This window comes from Peromyscus leucopus, chromosome 2 (genome assembly GCF_004664715.2).
Source record: "Peromyscus leucopus breed LL Stock chromosome 2, UCI_PerLeu_2.1, whole genome shotgun sequence".
Classification (NCBI taxonomy): Eukaryota; Metazoa; Chordata; class Mammalia; order Rodentia; family Cricetidae; genus Peromyscus; species Peromyscus leucopus.
This window is the reverse complement of record NC_051064.1, coordinates 26,234,647-26,252,640: the sequence shown is the minus strand read 5'-3', so window position 1 is coordinate 26,252,640 and position 17,994 is coordinate 26,234,647.

Here is a 17,994-nt window from a genome sequence, read left to right as displayed (position 1 = left end):
TTGCAGAGCAGGCTAATTTTAAATTGGAAGGATGAGGAAGGTCATGCAGGAACTTTTCAACCCTTTGTGCTACCTGAAATTCCAATGAACTTGTGGGGATGGGTTGTGTTAGATGGTATTGGAGCAGTGTTTACTACACAGCCTGTACAACAGATGCTGAAGAGTCAGGGCTACTGCCTGGACAGAGGCTTAGGGAAAATGTTACAAGGAGACCCATAACCTGTGTAAGACAAAAGCTGTGTCACTAGAGGTCCTGGGGATACTAGAGGATTAGGGTCTTTTCCATAGGGGTCACTGCACAGCAGCCTTCATTAATACAACCAATAAAAATCACTTGGAAAGGTGATGACCCTATATGGGTGGAACAGTGGCCCCTTACAAAAAATTGGAGGCTGCGTATGCTTTAGTTAAGGAACAGTTAGATGCTGGACATATCATTCCTTCCACTTCACCTTGGAACTCACTTATATTTGTTAATTAAAAAGAAGTCAGGAAAATGGAGGCTATTACAGGATCTTAGAGCTGTAAATAAAACCATGCTTCTCATGGGAGCAACACAGACTGGCTTGCCTGCCCCTGTGGCAATTCCTAAACATTGGCATTTAATTGTGATTGACTTATATTTTATTGGCTGCTAAAAATAAAAAAAAATTGTTTTTGATGCCTTTTCTAAATTACAAGAGGTTCTTAGCCTGGCTAATTTACAAATAGCCCCAGAAAAGGTACAGGTATCTTTTCCCTATCATTATTTAGGTCATGAATTGTTATGCACAGGCATATGCCCACAAAAGATTACTCTGCGTACGGATCAGCTACACATGCTTAATGCTTTCCAAAACTTTCTGGGAGATATTCAATGGCTTTAGTCCACTTTAAAGATTCCAACAGGTCAACTTCATCCTTTGTATGATGTCTTAAAGGGCGACCTTTATCTCCCTGTAAATTAACAGCTGAAGGGCGTACAGCCCTACAACGTGTGCAAGACACCCTGGAGCAGGCTCACGTGCAGTATATAGATCTTTCTTCTCCCTTATTGTATTTTATTTTTTGTTTTTCCCATTCATCTACTGGAGTGTTTTGGCAAACAGATCCTATACTATGGGTACATTCCCCAGCTTCTCCAGCAAAAACCATTACTCCTTATCCTCAGGCTGTTGCTCAGATTATATTTAAGGGAATCAAAATCAGTGTTCAAACTTTTGGTAAGGAGCCAGATATTGTGGTGACCCCACATACCCAGTCTCAAATAGCATGGTTGCAAAGCTAAAGATAATGATTGGACCATTTTGACATGCTCCATGCAGGGTCGATTTGATACTCACTACCCCTCCAATGATGTGTGTCAGTTTTTTAAATTGCATCCTATTATATTTCCCAAGATAGTACAGATGACTCCTATTCCTCAGGCCCACGTGTTATTTACTGATGGCACTTCATGTGGTTTTGCTGTGGTAGTTTCTGGTAACATAGTGAAGAGAATGAAAGTCCAGGGCACTTCTGCCCAGATGGCAGAGGTACAGGAACTGTCACTTGCTTTACAGATGTTTTCTGATGAGCTTCTAAACATTTATACTGATAGCCAATATGTGGCACATGCAGTTATGCCTTTGGAGACAGCAGCCTACATACCATCCATTTCTCCCATTCGTGAATATTTATTGCAAGTGCAAGGACTTATATGGTCCCGCTCACATAACCTTTATGTGGGCCATATTAGAGCTCATACTCAATTGCCTGGACCTCTAAGCAAAGGTAATCAGAGGGCTGATGCCATTACTCATATGGTTGTCACATTAATTTGTTCTGCCTTTGAAAAGGCTACTCAGTTGCATCAACGTTATCATCTTAATGCTAGATCTCTTTGTTATCATACAGGCATAACCGGGGAACAAGCCATGCAGATAGTTATATCATGTCCTATTTGTGTTGAATTTTTACCTGTTCCTCATTTGGGAGTTAATCCCCGAGGACTTTTACCTAATCATGTGTGGCAGATAATGCCACACATGTGCCTTCCTTTGGAAAATTACAATATGTCCATGTGTCTATTGATACATATTCTTCTCTAATTTTTGTTTCTGCCCATTCAGGGGAAAAGGTTAAGGATGTAAAGAATCATTGTTTTCATGCTTTTGCCTATTGGGGAGTGCCAAAATGCATAAAGACTGATAATGGTCCTGCCTACAGCAGTACGGGATTTTCAAAATTCTGCCAAGACTTTTATATTGTTAATAAGACTGGTATTCCTTATAATCCTCAAGGACAGGCTATAGTAGAAGGCTGCCATTATACCTTAAAAACATATATTGCTAAAGTAAAAAGGGGGGAGCTAGGGGCTCATTTCTCCTTTCCACATTCTATTCTTTCCCTTGTTTTATATATTTTAAATTTTTTATCGGTGAATTCTGCTGGAGTATCCACTGCAGATAAGCACTGGAGGGCTCCTGTTGCAAATCATCCTCTGGTGTGATGGAAGGATCTTTCTACTGGCACTTGGAGGGGACCTGATCCGGTGTTGTTGTGGGCATGGGGATCTGTTTGTGTCTTTCCGCAGGACAATGATGTTCCTCTTTGGGTTCCTGAGCGCTGCATGTGCCCTGTGGCTGCTGCTGAATCCCAACATGGCAGAGACCTATTGGGCCTTTGTGAAAAACTCCCCCCTTTTGATGCCAATGGGGATTGAGAGCCCAATGCAGCCAGCCTTGGCAAGCATTAATGTAAGCCTAGGAACTGTAGCTATGCGGTTGGATTCTTCAGAAGGTAATGTATAGTAACTGCTTTTTCAAGTATGTTTGAGAACGTGTCACCCAGACACCTTGGAGATTAAGGATAACCCTGAAGGTCATTGACCTTCATTTGTTAACAATATCATATCAGCTAAGCCTTTTTTTCATTTTTGCAATCCTCTTCAAGCTGGTGTAGTACCTACTTTTCAGGAGTGACTCTGTGCAACATTTATTGGCCTCTTGAAATTTATCTAGCCTCTTTTGAAGATACCTTAAAATTTGTGAGCCTGAATGTAGCCATTATGAGACCATTAGTTCTGCTCCTTGTTTGCTGTCTGTTTTTCTTTATGGTTCTTAGTTGTTCTTTTGCAGAGCTGCCAGCTTAAGTCGTGCTGGGATCAAGAAAAATGGGCCTTGGCAGTTCGTGTCCCTGGAGCTGTGTCCATGCCAGTGGACCATGGCAGTTAGACACAGATGATGCTCACATGCTCCAGAAGAGAATCTGACATCGCTGTTGCCATTGTTGCTGTTATAACAGTGGTGGCCACTGCTGCTACTGTTTCCAGGATTGCTATTTCTTAATTAGTTACTACAGCTAGCACAATGGAGACCCTGGCAGCAAAAGTAGCTACCAAAGTTAATTAATTTACATTTTGATTGGCTTTGAAATTTATAAAACTCAAGTTCCATTTGCTTTTGGGATACCATCTTATGAGTACTCCAATCTGCATAAGACTCGAAAGAAGGGAATGGCTCAATTGCCTTTAGCCTCCTGGCTATGGGTGGGTTAGGACTTCCGTTTGTCTTTTCTGTGTCGCACAGATTGCAAGTCCAGAGCCACTTTGAGGTCTTTGACAACAGTTAACTCTACAGCTCACGTGGTTGAGCCTGTATGATAATGAGTATTCAGAGATGGGTAATACTTGGGGGGCACTCACCAACCTAGGACAGAGCATTTGTGTGGCCTGGGCAGGTATCTCCATGACGCATAAGGTGACCTGCTGACGTCCCACACAACCTAAGTCAGAAGCTCATTTTTTAGTAAAAAGGGGGGACCTGTAATGCCCTGCCCTTCCCATTTTGAGTAAGCCATTGCCTGCTTGCTGACCTTGACCAAGTGTCCTCCCTATGCTAATTCCCTGCCGGTATCGACCCTCCTGAATGCTTAAGGGAAGTTCCTTGTTTGTGTATCCTGCATATTGGGCATTAACAGCTTAGATCCAAGATTGTAAACATCAGTAGCAAACTTCTGCCCTCTGGGGTTCTCCCATTGTGCTGTAAGCCTGTATTTAATGTTTTCTCCCTATTTCAATAAACGGCAATCAGCATTCTGCTGTGATGAATGACTCACTGTCTCTTGTCTCTTATTTTTTCTATCCACAGCCCCTCACTCGGACATGGTGAACGGGTGGTAGTAGCACAGGCATTATGGCTTCATTGGTCACTCCACGGTCATGGCATCTCCAGTATGCTGGAGTTTCTAAAGACAACTCCATCACTTATGGCCTTCTGGCCTCTGAGGCTGCACCTTCACCAATGGCATCCAATGGTACCAAGCTTCAGCTGCTCTTCGTGGCCCCTTCATGTCTTCAAAATCAATACTGTGTGAGAGACTCTTAACACATTACCAAGTTCAGCTGCGAGATGCAGCCTTGGCTGGTTCTGGACCACAACTTCTGTGTGCTGACCCTGAGGAAACACTTCCTCGGTAATGCTGTTCTCTTCTTAATCACACCTAATTTCTCAGCCATAGCTGACAAATGACGATTGTCCCAGTAAAGCAAAAGTCATAGATTTGGGATGGAAACTTGTGTGTGTGGCAGGTAATAAGGGCTAGGAGGAGTCAGAGAAGAGGGTATAATATTCCGAATAAACATTATTATACATGTTTGAAATTGTCAAAGATGACTCAATAAAATCTTAAAGTGTATATTTAGTATACTTTATCATTTATGTATGTCATTGTTTTAAAGTTTATAGATTATAAGGAGATATTATATGAAATATACTATAAAATAAATAAAATTACATGACAAAAGTTACTTAAAGAGAAAGAAAGAAAACTAGAAACTTCATTTGTTGCAGCTGAACAAAGAAAGGGCACAAATCATATAAAGAAAAGTGAAGTGGTCAGCTGAAATTGGGTTTAAAGTTTGATTACTCAGATCTCCTTTTTTGTAGGCACTTAAATTTTCTAATTTTTCTATAATAAATGTATACTCTTTTGAAATAATAAAAGTAATTAAATATGAGCTCTAACTGGTGGCTAGATCTGTAATCCTAATTACTCAGGAGACTGAGGCAAGAGGTTAGCCTACACATTCGGGGAAATCCTACTCAAAATTAAAAAAAATTAAAAGAGAGTATAAGTATTGTTTTTAAGTAAATCTCAATTGTTTGATTTTACCAATAAAAATTTGGTAAAAATTTAGGAGCCAGATGCTGGGGTGAAAGCCTGCTAGCTCAGAAAGGCAGAGAAAACACTCAGCTGACCTTCTTCCTCAATGATGTCCCTGAAAAACTCCCTTTCTCCTATGCCATTTCAAACAGAAAACCTCAAACTCAATATCCCTCCCATCTACTTCCTGTGGATCTCTCTATCCATCCTCCTGACTCCCTCTTACTCTCTATGGCATTTTCTTGTTCACTTCCTGTCAACTGGTTGCTTGCTCTGCCTCTTGACCTATGGTTGGCTTTATTTAACCTGTTTACAATATTTAATCAGAAAGCTCTTGGATTAAAAGTGTATGCTAGGGCTGAGCCATACCACAACTAGAAACAGTGTTTTCCAGTAAATAATGCAATCTCACAGATGTTCACAGTGTGATCAAATACCTAGCAATATGTAAGGGCCAGGGATATAGCTCATTGATAGAGCACTCACCTAGCATGTGCGTGGCCCTCAGAACAAAACAAAATCTGATGAAAATTCTTAGAGAATAAGAATAAGGTTATATTTATCATGTCATATATTTTATTTCACACATCTATATTAGTCATATATTGTAGAATATTATTTTTAAATGTATTACATTTGTTTATGCTGTGGAATATTTGTTTAACGATGCAAAGATGTATTGCATTCTTTTATGTTGCATTTGTTTAACTCTGCGAAGCTGTGTTACTTTGCCTGTGTAAAATACCTAATGGTCTAATAAAGAGCTGAATGGCCAATAGTGAGGCAGGAGAAAGGGTAGGTGGGGCTGGCAGGCAGAGAGAATAAATAGAAGGAGAGATCTAGGAGAAAAAGAAGAAGGAGCAAGAGAACAAAGAGAGGAGGATGCCAGGGGCCAGCCAACCAGCCACACAGCAAGCCAAGGAGTAAAAATGAAAGCTGGATAAACAGAAGAAAAGGAAAAAGCCCAGAGGCAAAAGGTAGACAGTATAATTTAAGAAAAGGTGGCTAGCAATAAATCAAGCTAAGCCGGTCTTTTATAATTAAGAATAAGCCTCAGTGTGGGATTTATTTAGGGACTAGGTGGCAGGCCCCCACAAAGAACAAAAACAACCAACTACATTCATACATTATCACAGTTTCATTTCCAATAACTTTCAAAACCAAATACTATGTATGAGTTGCAGAATGGAGTTTTTACTTCCCGTGGCCTTCATAATTTTCTTCAAAAGATTTATTTGTTCATTCTGTATATGAATATGTGTCTGTGTGGAGTTATGTATACTTAAGTGCAGGTGCCTCCCGAGGCCAGAAGAGGGCATCAGAACCCCTGGAGCTAGAGTTACAGGTGGTTATGATTCAGCTGGCGTGGGTTCTGGGAAATGAACTTTGGTCCTCTGCTATAACAATATGCACTGTAACTACGAGGCCATTTGTCCAATCCCACAGCCTTCATACTTTTGAAAACTATTCACAGATTACTTTTTAATTGTTTATTTTATTTCCAAGTATGTGTGTGTGGAATTTGTATGTGTGTCTCTGTGTGGGTATATGTTCAGGAGTAAAGGAGCTTGTACAGGCCAGATATATTGTGTGCCCTAGAACTAGAGTCACAGGTAATTGTCAACTGCCTGATGGGTGCTGGGAAATGAACTTGGCTTGTCTACAAGGGCAGTGCATACTCATAAGCACTGAGCAATCTCTCTAGCCCCTTAACAAGTTATTTTTATTGATTTTTTAAAAATTGCATGAAGGGTTTTCGTTATAACATTCCAGACGTACATGCCATAGGCTGTGCCCACATTCATACCCTTTGTTGCCCTTTCCTGTCCCCTTCCTTCTTTCCCTCTGGCATGCCCTCTTACTTTTGTGCTCTCCCACCACTGACTCTACAGAGAGAGGTAAATGTTAGCTACTCACGCTTGTGAAACTGTTCCTATTTAACATCATGACCTCCGGTTCCACCTATTTTTCTACAAATGGTATTTCATTTTTTTTTTTTTTAGCAATGATTAAAACACATTTGTGTATATATCCTATATTCTTTATCCACTCATTCATCAATGTATGTTAGACTGATTCATAACAGCTATTATGTGGCAAGCAATGTTGGTAGACAGGCATCTCTACGGTAAGATGACTTTTATTCCTGTGGATATATGCCCCCAAATCATAGGGCTTCATCGTGCTGAAGTTCTGTTTTTCAGTTTTTTGAGGCATCTCTACACTGATTAGAAAATATGTTTAGACAATGATGTTCGTAGTAATTTCACTTGAAATACAGATAATATAGGAGAAAACCTACTGAGAACTGGTCTTAAAAGCTATTGTAGCTCTATCAATGTGATGATAGTTCTTACTCCAACACTGTTTAATGAAGTAAGTGTAATTTAGTAAGACCTGAAGTATGAAGAACAAAACATTTACTCATACATAAAAGAAGAACAAAGAATAGGTGTAGGCAGAGCTTTCCTGTCCTGGTAGCTGTTTCCAAATAACCACAGAGAGGCTTAATATTAATTATTTAAGCTTGGCCAACAGCTCAGGATTATTTCTATCTAACTCTTACAATTTAAGTTACTCCGTTTCTATTAATCTACATTCTGCCACATGGTGCTACCTCTCTTAAGTCTTGCACCTCCTGTTTCTTCTCCATTTCTGGATGGCGACTCCTCTGACTCTGTCCTTCTTATCAGTCTCCTTAGTCTGGTTCTCCCGCCTAAGCTTATCCTGTCCAGCTATTGGCAGTCAGCTTCTGTATTAAACCAATCACAGAGACATATAGTCACACAGTGTAAAGGAGTATTCCACAGACTGGTAAGTTGTGGCTTGAATGAGAAACGATCCCCATATGCTCACGCATTTGCACACTATGTCTACGACTGGTGACAGGGTTTGGAAAGGTTATAGGAGGTTGCCAGAGGCAACAGGCGTTGAGGGGTTTAACCTTACTCCACTTCTCCTCTTTGTTTGCTTTCTTTGTGTGGATTAAATGTGATTGCTCTGTTTCACCTGCCAAGCCAGCCTCATGTTTCTGCTGCACCCACCTTCCCTCTATTATGAACTAGGACTGCAAGCTAAAACAAACCCTCATGTCCTTAATTTCCTTTGGTCATGGTATTTAATCATAACGAGAGAAAAGTAACTAATACCCCTCTCACACACACACTACACATACACACAACACACTCATTCCACATTTTCTGTCCTTAAAATATATGCAGCTGCCACCACCACCTAAACACACACATACACACACACACACACACACACACACACACTGCATATGGCAGACCAAGATTGTTCATAGTGCTAATATCTGCTTGGTGAATATTATAAATAGTTTTGCATTATATCTGTATTGAATTTTCTAAATTCTCCATACTGAGTATTTATGAATATTTTAAAAATCAAAGATCACACTTAGCACCCTTAATTCCTAGGTTACATCTAATGATATTAAACAGAAAAGCTTAATAATTAGTAAGTATATCAATAATTAGCCTGTAATTAATTATTAAAATGCATTATAATTAAATAACTATATTTTCTCCACCTGACAGCACCCAAATTAAAAATACAACTTCCATGTGCTGGCTGGCTGCTTTCACCTTATTTAATTCTACCATGAGCTATGCTTATAAAAAATACGTTTCTCATGACTAGTTACACATTAATCCTCCATGATTATCACTTTACAGAGACTGTACACACATAATTACCAAAGCACCAAGTGAATGGAGAAGATGGCAGTGGTCTCTGGAGTTCTGGAGACCCTGAAAGTCCCCTTTTCCAAGGGACCTAACGTCCACAAAACCCTGTGGTGAGGTGAGTGATGTTTTATTTCTGACTGCAATTTTCATTAAAATAGGTATAACTGTATTTCTCTGATGGTTAGTAGTATTATTAGTTATTAAGGATGTGTAAATTAAAGACATTTATTTTTATGTGCATGGGTGTCTTGCCTGCATGTTTATCTGTGTAAGGGTGCCAGATCCCTTGGAACTGGAGTTATAGGTAGCCGAGGACTGCCATGGAGGTGTTGGGAGTTGAACCTGGGTCCTCTGGAAGAGCAGCCAGTGCTCTTAACTGCTGAGCCATCTCTCCAGCACCGGGATATACAAATTAAAACTACAGTGAAATGTTACCTTCCACTTGCTAGGGGAATGTCACCTTCCACTTGGTAGGGGAAAAGGCGAGGATGTGGAGAAAGGCAGCCCTTTTCATTGCTGATGAGGTTAGAAGATGGTGCAGTAAGGATGGACACTTCTGTGTAGGTGCTGAGAGAAATTCAAAGTAGAACCACCTTGTGATCCAGCCATCCTGCTTCTGAGTGGATATACAAAAGAACTATAATCATCAACTCACAAAGATATCTGTACCTAGTATACCTCATATTCACAATAGCTAAGAAATCAAACAGTTTCGGCATCTGTTGATGGATGAATTAACAAGGAACTTGTGACATCCCTTATTCAGTTATAAAAAGTAGAAGATCATATAATTACAATGTAGATATACCTATAGGCATTATATTAAGTGAGGAAATAGCCCATACAGAGAAAGAAGAGAATTACATAATGTCACAAACGGAAAATTAAAGAAATTGAATACATAACAACAGAAGCTAGACATTTCATCCCTAGCAATGGGGTACTGGCAGAGAAAACCAGGTAGTAAAGGCTAAATGCTACAAAACCATGGTTCTACTAGTCTAAGGTTCTAAGTGGGCTTAGAGGGCTAATGCACAGCTTAATGACTGGGAATAATGCATTGTTCAATGAGGTTTTGTTAAATGAATTTATTGTAGGTATTAACCCATACAAGTGACTGTTTGAAATAATGGGTGCATTGATTCACTCAGTAGTAGTAACCATGTGAGTCTGTGAATCAAAGCAACATGCTGCACATGCTAAGACTTCACAGTTTAAATAAAAACAAAATAAATACTTTAGTGTTTCAAAGAAAGTTATCTTACAAGTATGCACCATTTCCCCAAGGTGATTGTTTTCATTGTGGTTGTACTATCTCTGAATTTCTTCTCGTTTCCTTGCGTTTGAGTTAATGATACCATCTTGACGGAGGCCAGCATTCCATAAAGATTGTGCTGTAATGCCTCCTCATTATGAAACGTATTTTCTTTCAAAGTGCTTTTGAATAACTGGTTATTTTATACAAACCAAACCCCAACTTTCCATTTCACTCTTTTATGAGTGAAAATTTTAATCAAATTTTTAAAAAATGAATTCTACATTTTCTACAACGTGTACTATTTTCCATACTACTTCACTAGAACCTGTCCTCATTCATATATTTTAGATTAAATGTGGGGACTGCAACTAACTGCACTGCTTCCATGACCCAAAAGCAGGCAAGACTTGCATTATGAAAAACATTAATTACTTCACATGCCCTCTTAGAAGGACATGTCAGCAGAAAACGATTGACGTATCACAAATAGTGAGTGTAGCCATTGATACTATTGCTTAGTACTAGCTATACACTGTGTACATTTCTTTTTTTTTTTTATTTTCAGTTTTGGTTTTTCAAAACAGGGTTTCTCTGTGTAAAAGTCCTGGCTATCCTGGAGCTTGCTTTGTAGACTAGGCTAGCCTCAAACTCATTGAGATCCTCCTGCCTCTGACTCCCAAGTGCTGAGATTAAAGGCATGTGCACCACCACCTGACTCTGGTACACATTTTCTAAGCACTGTGCATTTATGAGTTTTTTTTTTTGTGTGTGTGTGTATGTGTGTGTGTGTGTGTGTGTGTGTGTGTCCTGCATGGAAACAATTAGTAGAGCTGTGTTTCAGTCTCCAAGTTTTTAGATAGCTCCTTTCCAGAAGTGGACTCACTTCCCCATTACTGCCTTGCATAATGCTGTTTATCTTTCCCTTAGTTTTTTACTGTTTTCAATGTGGAAACAGAAAAACATAATAATATGGAAGAACAAAAACCACAAGATAGGCACAAATAGCTTACCTGATTGCATTGTCAAATACAGATCAAATGACATGCCTTGAATCAATTCCCTAATGATTTAATGCAATAAATTTTGAAATTCTTGAAAATCCACTTATTAAAAATGACAGCATTTTGCCGGGCGGTGGTGGCGCACGCCTTTAATCCCAGCACTTGGGAGGCAGAACCAGGCGGATCTCTGTGAGTTCGAGGCCAGCCTGGACTACCAAGTGAGTTCCAGGAAAGGCGCAAAGCTACACAGAGAAACCCTGTCTCGAAAAACCAAAAAAAAAAAAAAAAAAAAAAAAAAAAAAAAAAAAAAAAAAAAAAAATGACAGCATTTTGACTCTTTGACAGACACTTTGATATAATGAGTTATTAACTCATGAATGCCAATAGAATAAATAAATAAACAAACTATGTTCTTTACAGCTTTAGAACAAACAAAAGGAGTAAAAATTAATTACACAGTAGTGAGAATGCCATTGTTTCTATAGTAAATACAAGGCTTTTAATATCTGCAGTCTCTAGGGCAAACCTCTGCTAAGATCATTTTCAGAATCATGAACCTAGTTGGTCTCATCAAGAAAAACCAGGAGTCAGCTATTGGGGTAATAACCTGAAAGAACAGAGAAGCAGAGGAGCAGCCACTAGTGACTTCTTACCTCTCTGGTTCTGACCGAAAGGGTTGAGATCCTGTCTCTGGCCTACCTTATCACTTCTGTCTCCACCTCCCAAGTGCTGGGACTAAAGGCATAAACCAACATTGCCTGGCTTCTATGGTTAACTTGTGGCTAGCTACACTCTCTGATCTCCAGACAAGCTTTATTTGTCAGAATACAAACAAAATATTACACAACAGTTTTCAATTAGATAAATCATAGAATTGGAAAATGTTAAAAGATTAAGAACTACTTAAAATTCCACCCATGACAGGAAGACATGGGTATGTCCTCTGTCCATGCAAGATGAAGTTCTTACCCTTCAAGACGTAAGGAATACTTTATTCTCAGCCTAATGTGAGTGACTAGCCGAGAACATACACTCAGGCTGCCTCAGACAACATATTTCAACATGGAAGTGGCTCCATGAACATTTTATAGTTTCATAACAAAATAATGGCATTTACCAAGTACTTTGGAGGGAATCACACAAGAAGGTGGCTTACAGCAAAGTGGAAGAGGGGTCTGCTGGCGGTTCAGATGTTCCTGATGTGGTCCTGAGCTTTGGGCTTGGCGAAAGTTTGCAGTTTTCCTAATAGTCAAAAACGTAGTAGTCAGATGGAGAGTTAGCCAATAAGCAATTGTTAATAAAAATAAAGATAACTCGAGTTAAGTCAGCTAGGTCTCTACTGTTCCTGTTCTCCATGCTTATAGAATTCTATCATCCAGTCAACCTCAGAATCTTTGACACAGGGGCAGCATTTTTCTGGGACCTCCAGTTCACAACTAATTTCCTTCTTTTCTCTGGTATCTTTTGCATTCAAATTATAGAGTAAGAACTCAAATGATAATTTTAAATAACATTATTTCAGAAATTTAAAGCAGGTCTTGTTTTGTGAGCACTATGCATAAAAGAACTGTTAATACATCCACAACATAGAAAAGCAGGTTTAGATTTTCTAAAATTCACAGCTCAATTTAATAAAATAAGTGATACTCGAATTAAGTCAAAAGGAAAACAGCTTTTAGTCAATATTACTACATGTCTAAGTATGTTTTACTTTATGAGAATAAAAAGCCAAGAGACATGCTCAGATCAAGTGTCTGCTCACACGTTGGGTCTGGGGACTCCATATCAGCACACCTTCAGATGCTTTGCATTCACAGAAGGACTTTCAATGGAGCAGGCAAAAGCCATCCTGGCCTGGCCCAGTGTACATGCATCATCCTGACACATGGGGACAAAAAAAAAAAAAAAAAAAAAAAAAAAAAAGGACTAGTTTAGGGCTAGCCTGGGCTACCTAGAACAAAAAAGCACAGGAAACCTCTCTCACAGCTATGAATGGATGACATAGGAAAACAGTATTTAGAGTTAGATGTGAACCACATGTGCAATGGGTGTGGCCTGTTCACAAAACGTTAATTCCTTTTCCAACCACAGAGCACATATCTAGTGCCCAACACAAAAATCACTTTTGCATTTCATTTTGTATGTTTCTAAAAGTCTTTAAATATACTTTACTTTCATAGCAGGAAATTCCTACATGCTTTTCTCCTTCATCATAAATATTTTGTTAACATCAGGGAAAATTGCACATTTTTATGAAACAAATGTCTTTATTATCTAATTATCTTAAATTATGCTCAGAAACACATTAGAATTTCATTCTAATTGACTAAGAATTCTTTTTAGGTATAGGATAGATGATTATATTGTGTTTGTAGTCTGTGTCATACATATAAAGTGTGTGTGCATATCTGTTTGTGTATCTCTGTATGTATCTACATGTATGTGTCTGTGTGGGACTGTGTATGTGTGCATGAATCTCTCTCTCTCTCTGTGTGTGTGTGTGTGTGTGTGTGTGTGTGTGTGTGCGCGCGCGCGCGTGCGCGCGCGCGCGCATGAAGGCCAGAAGACAATTTTAGGTTTCATTCCTCAGGAACCATCCACTTTGTTATCACTCAGTGGTCTAAGCTGTCTGGCTGGTGGGCACCAGGGAAGGGCCCTACATCTGCCTCCTCAGTGCTGAACACACAAGAGTGCATCACTGAACATGGTAAATTCTATGTATCCAGCTTACGTCATCATACTTGTGTGGCAAGTACTGCAACAACTGAGCTGTTGTTTCAGCCTCTGAGCATAGATATATTTTATTGTTGCCATTATGCTAGTGACATTTAGGTAATAATACATATTTAGTTTCCATCTTTTACAATGGCTTTTAAAAATTTCCCTTTGAATGACATGTCTCTAATGAACATTCCTTCTGAAAAGGTCTGTGAATATCTATATCTATGCACACACTTTTTGTTAAAATACTATTTTGTTGAAATATAGGACTTAGAAACATAGAACATATCTAGCAAACTTTCCATATGCATTTTACTGTCTTGCATTGTTAGTTACATAATTTGTAAAAAAGAAAAAAAATTAACTAATACTGAATCCAAGGCAGTGTAACATCCTGCCCAAAAGCCTTTTAGCTGAATGGGTAAATGGTTTCTGGGCCTGGGTAACCATCATTTTCTCTTTTCAGGAGCACTGTGTAAGTGTCCTGGCCTGTACTGCTGCAGAGTAGTTGATCTCCCGCCTTTGACTTTTCCCTGGACACTTTTCTGTCCAGATGTGCTAGACCATGGGTGTTTGCTGCTGCACATCCTCTCCGAGCTGCTATCCTGCTGTGAGGTAGTTACTCTGCAGACTTCATACTGTGTTTGTCTGACTGTTCCACAGTAGATTTCCTCAGGAGTAGACTGTTCTTAAAGTGTGGGCCTGATGTCAAGTGTTCAGTTCTTTACAGCCATGGTCCAAGACCCAGAAAATTGCCTTCCTTCTCTCCACATCCTCCTAAGAGATACAAAAGGGAGCCCCGGAATAGCATAGATATTCCACAACTCAGGAGCCACTTCGGAAAGTGGTGAGCCTGTCCTGAAAACTTGCATATGAGATTTTTGTTCTAGTAAAGAAAAAAAGAATGCATTACTTGACACCTAAAGGTTGTGGAAACCTGAAATAGGAGAGAGAATTGGCATCAGGGTTAGAAAGGCTTGTTCAAGGGAGGACAGTGGCTCTGCTGGTCCCACTGAAAGGATCATGCCTAGATTTGCAGCATGTTTTGTATACTATGAGTCCATTTTCACTTTCCAAACCATCTGCTAGAGGAAGAAGAGATGGGCCATTTTTTATTAAATCTCAGAATACTGGAGCAAGAGATGTTTTCACATTGTGTCTCTAGTGCTGAGGTAAGTGACTAGCATATATATATTCACCTCTCTCTAGATCTTAGGCAGGTTTAAGCATGCACCCAATTGACTCACCAGGAAGTCATATTTTGCCCCAAAGTTTCTTTCCTTTTGCTACTTAACTAACTCTTAAAATGACTGAGCAAATATATATATATATACAATGAAAGGAATAAAATTCTGTATTGTCCACATTTTAATAGAAAAACTTTCAACCATCACTGTTTGAATTTGGTTATGTGTAGCATGTGGGTAGGAATATACTAGCCCCTCTTTATCCATGAGGGGTACATTCCAGGGGTCTCCAGCAGATGTCTGCATCCAATGATATACCAAATATACACATATCATATACCATCATAATGTTTGTAAATTAGTTATAGGAAGACATTAAAACAGTGACAACAATTAAAAATTATAATGGTATGCTATCATAAAATTTGAGTAGCGGGACCATATAAAGTAAAACAAGGACTATAGAACCAGCGAAATCATATGCTAGGGCACACTGTGTAACACACTACACAAAGGATGGTTCACATTCCAGATGGGGCAGGCTGAGTACCTGAGACTCCATCACGCCACTTAGAACTGTGCATAATGTAAAGCTCATGAATTATTCATTTTTGAGAATTCCCATATAAAATCTCTGTAATTCAGTTTGAATATGAGTAACTGAAACCATCTACAGAAAAATAGGAGAATACGAGGAGACTGTTTCAAATGCCTGGCTTGTTGAAAAAAATACTATTTAAATTGATTCAAGTGATGGCCAGGCAGGCTCACAGATCCCAGAGTGAAGTGAAGATTTGGTATCGGAGAAAAAGAAAAAATAGTTTTGGACTCTTATGTACTTGCCTATCAATCCTGCAGATAAACTGGTGACCAAAGAAATAAATGTGTGGAATGCAAACTACTTGTCTGTCTCACATTTACCTGAATATTGAGATGCTTCCCTTTATCTACACTGTAACAAGTCATAAATTACTAATTCTGACTAATAAACTCCAGCGTTACTGTGTAAGACAAAACCACACATCTAAGAATAGGTCTCCTCTGTCAATATTTGGCTCAGAAGAGATGAGAAGAACGTATTAGCATCAGTCCACAGGAAGCTCCTTTTCAGAGTAAGCAGGCAAGACAATGGATGTTGGGAGTGGAGGCCCTTATTATCAGTGAGATCACTGGATGAGGTACCAGGCTCAGCTGGAAGCTAAGAACAGATGGAATTGTCAGAGCTGAGGACAGTCTGATGACAGCTACCTGTAGACAATGCTGCACACATGCGCGTGCACGCACGCATGCATGCATGCATGCATGCATGCACGCAAGTACGCACGCACACACGCATAAGAACTGCTGAAAAGGTGACCAAAATAAGGCAATAAATGGAGTACTAACAGTGAGCAGACATAGGCAGTCTCCCACAATTCAGAGCCAACTGCTTCTATAAATTATGGAAGTCTATTTTTGAGATGACACGTAGGAACTTTGTGAAACTTCTCTTCCTTTCCCATGGGTGTTTCTAGATCTTTTCCTTGTCACAGCAAGTAGTCAAAATGAAGTTCTTTTGTGAATTTAACAACACACTTTTATAAAGCTCATTAAAAAGCCATTTTCCATGTGAAATAAGGGAAATGGCATTTCCCCATGCTTTGTGGTATTAAGAAATAGCTTAATATATTATATATATAAAGTGTTTCATTTGCTTTCTCTTCTCTTCATTAAGAGGGAATTCCTCCCAGCAGCATCTGTAAAAAGTTAAATTCTGTGTCCTGGCATTCATCTAGGGGATCTCATTAGAGAACATGTTTGTAGAACCAGTGGGTTTGTCAGGAGAGATGCTGTCTTTGCCACTCATGTTGCTTTAGTTTTTGTGATTTGACCTGGGCATGTGAATTTTTTTTCTTTGAGTGTGCATCTGGTATGACCATCTTGCCTTCCTTAGATTGAGACAGTACAAGAAATGCATGATGTGAGCAAGGCCAGGTAAAGCTAGTGGTGAGTTGATTAATTGATCCAGAGAACAATGGCTCCCAAAACATAGGTCCAGAGCTAGGAGAAGAAAAGGGGTTCACAGATGGGGGATTCACAGCCACAGGTGTGGAACTGCTCTTGCAGATGGCATCTGGTTGGGAAAAGGGAAGACAAAGGGAAGAAATTACTTACTCGGGAAAGGTGGTGAGGGTACAAGTTGGATCTAAGGGCTCTGGAACTAAACCCCATTATCAGGCAGGAGAAACCTTCTTTTGAATGGTTGGTCAGGGCAGTTCAAGTGACTCCCAAACAATATAGATTATGGATACAGGCTCTGGTTGCCTTTTCAGGGCTTGAGAGTGGAACCCTGTTGCTGATAACACAGAATACATCTTACACAGGACTCAGATGATTTTGAGCTGCATTTGGCATGAAGCCTCCTTCCTGTAGCCTATCTTACATTGCTCCATAAATAATATGCAAGCTGCCAAGGGAGAGAAGAAATTAAACAGTTCCACCCAGTTGCAACACTTATGAACCACAACAATTACCAGCATGGCAAGATACACATAAAAGTGTAATAAGTGGCACTCACCTATTGCAGAATATTTGTGCCAGAAACCCCATCCAAGGACTGAGGAATCTGGATGCAGAGGGTCACGGCTAGGCCCCAGGTGGAGCGCCGGGAGTCTAATTAGCAAGAAAGAGGAGGGTTTGTATAAGCGAGAATTGTTGAAACCAAGGTTGGATAAAGTGCAGGGACAAATAACCAAATGAATGGAAATACATGAACTATGAACCAAAGGCTGAGGCGCCCCCAACTGGATCAGGCCCTCTGAATAGGTGAGACAGTTGATTGGCTTGATCTGTTTGGGAAGCATCTAGGCAGTGGTACCAGGTCCTGTGCTCATTGCATGAGTTGGCTGTTTGAAACCTGGGACTTATGCAGGGATGCTTGACTCAATCTGGGAGGAGGGGACTGGACCTGCCTGGACTGAGTCTACCAGGTCCATCTCAGTCCTCGGGGGAGG